Genomic DNA, 2,096 nt, shown 5'->3' with positions numbered 1-2,096 from the left:
CTGCCGTTTCTTACAGAGGCAACTCTGGACTGAGACAGAGTCCAGGCCCTCTTCAGGAGACTGTTTCCAGAGCCCAAGCCCTGCGTTGAGGTGAGCCCAACTATATTTAGCCGATACCTCTCAACCTCACGCACTAAATGAGGCTCCTTCCCTGCCAGAGAGGTGACATTCCATGTCCCAATTGACAGTCTTGGGATCAGTCTGCCAGGGCTTCCGCTCTTGGCTGCCGCTTGGTACACGGTACACATGCACACGACTCCTATGACGCCTCCTGCGGGTGGTGGGCCTGCGAGAGGAGGGGCACATATCCTCTTTTCAGGCTATGCTCGGCCGGGCCCCATGGACTAACAGCCGGCCACCAGACGCTCACCTTTGGGCACCTTCCCGAGCCTGGCTCCAGGCCGGGACCCCAATAACCCTCTCCTGGGAAGGGGAAACTGTTCCCTCAGTGATATTCTAATAAGTTTCTTCTGAATTGCTCTTTGTCTGGTCCCTCACCCAGAACAAATTTGCTATGGGAGACCCTACTAGACATATTATGTATAACTAATACAACTAACTTAATTAACAAGATTTGCACAACTACCATTAGGATTTTTTTTTTTAAATTTGAAAGTATACCTTGTAAAAAAAAAGAAAATCTAACTTTGACTCTGTAGTATTGAACAAAGTGTTGTATGAATGTCCACATAAACAAAAGCTTATTATCTAAGTTGCTGTTATTAGTAATAGTGGTAGTAGTAATATATATAAATTAGGAACAGATAATTGAATAATTGAATAGGGCATTTTTTTTCTCCTTACTCACACAACCGATAAAGATTATTAATCATAAATATGAATCTGAATGACCCCTGTCAGCATTAAGTAGTCCAACAGCTAAATATAAGAGTAAAAATCTACAAAAAAAATGACATAAATCTTAATGTTACACAAACTGGACTTTGCTATCCCCCATTAACCCAGTGCAAGAATGAATACAAACGTTTTTAAAGTGAAATAAACTTTATTGAACTTCCTTTTAATGTGCATTTGTTTAATTGGATGTATTTGTTGAAGTGGAACAGGAGCAAGACCACTGCAGAGAATAAAGTGATCGCAGCAGCAGACGTAAGTGTATCCAACAGGTCAATGGATCCATTCTTTGCCCACACGAACACCTAAAGCGTTTATGAGGATAAGATGTAAGTGTTAGTTGATGCATTCTTTTATTGTGGTAAGTATCTCTGTATAACAAATACAAACTGCTCTTGCCTGCAAAGTTCTCCTATAGGATTCTCATCTTGTAGGCTCAGACCAATGCGTGCTTCATTGTCAGCATTTTGAAAATGTATTTCCACTGCATGAAGCACAATGAATTTTTAAATAAAAACGTTGGAATATCATTTGGGACCACTGAATCTGAGGAAATCAAACATATGTAGAACCAACACTTGTACATACCTGACATTGTTCGTCCTTATTGTTCTGCTTGTGACAGAGACCAGTTCCAAAGATAAGCTGCATGCAGAGGAAATAATTATTACTATCTTGGAAGAAGTAGTGAATTTTATTCTATAAGTGGAAGCTCTAAAGATTTCAGTCAAAGAATTGGAAGAATTGTTGATTTGTATGTCTAAACTGGAAACCCTACTGATTGGGATTAAAAAAATGAAACAAAAAACATAAGAATTAGTAATTATAATAAATAGAATGCTGACTGGACTCACCACTTAACAAATTATACTTCTCCAGACTTGTGTCCGCTCCTACCGGTTCTAAAGGGTTAATACTCACAAGCAATAACTCTTCAAGGCAGAAACGTTTTAAAGAGCAACAACATATCCTGCAGGCTAACAAGCGACCAGCTTCCTGTTTCCTCTACCCACAGGAACACAGAAAAACCCCAGCAAAATAAAAGCAGGTGAGAAGTCCCATTATGACCAGCAGAGGGTGCTGAAGAGAAAGACCCTATGCATGCCATAACAGAGATTGACTTCTTGGAATTGAGATGAAGCTCTTGAAACCTGGGATTGCGTTCTTGGAATTGAGATAACATATATGGTATTAGAGATTGACTTCTTGGAATTGAGATGAAGCTCTTGAAACCTGGGATA

At 40.0% G+C, this 2,096-nt stretch overlaps 1 long non-coding RNA gene across 1 annotated transcript; it reads right to left on the bottom strand.

Annotated features, from left to right (window-relative positions):
• Positions 1-1,262: 1,262 nt before the first annotated feature.
• LOC113029705 (uncharacterized) lies at positions 1,263-1,879 on the bottom strand. The gene is made up of 3 exons (XR_003273474.1): positions 1,710-1,879; positions 1,444-1,500; positions 1,263-1,339 (listed from the first exon to the last, which is right to left on the bottom strand). It is a non-coding gene; the product is annotated as an uncharacterized LOC113029705 (long non-coding RNA).
• Between the last annotated feature and the right edge of the window lie 217 nt (positions 1,880-2,096).

This window comes from Astatotilapia calliptera, chromosome 2, assembly GCF_900246225.1.
Source record: "Astatotilapia calliptera chromosome 2, fAstCal1.2, whole genome shotgun sequence".
NCBI lineage: Eukaryota > Metazoa > Chordata > Actinopteri > Cichliformes > Cichlidae > Astatotilapia > Astatotilapia calliptera.
This window is presented reverse-complemented; position numbering and strand designations above follow the sequence as displayed.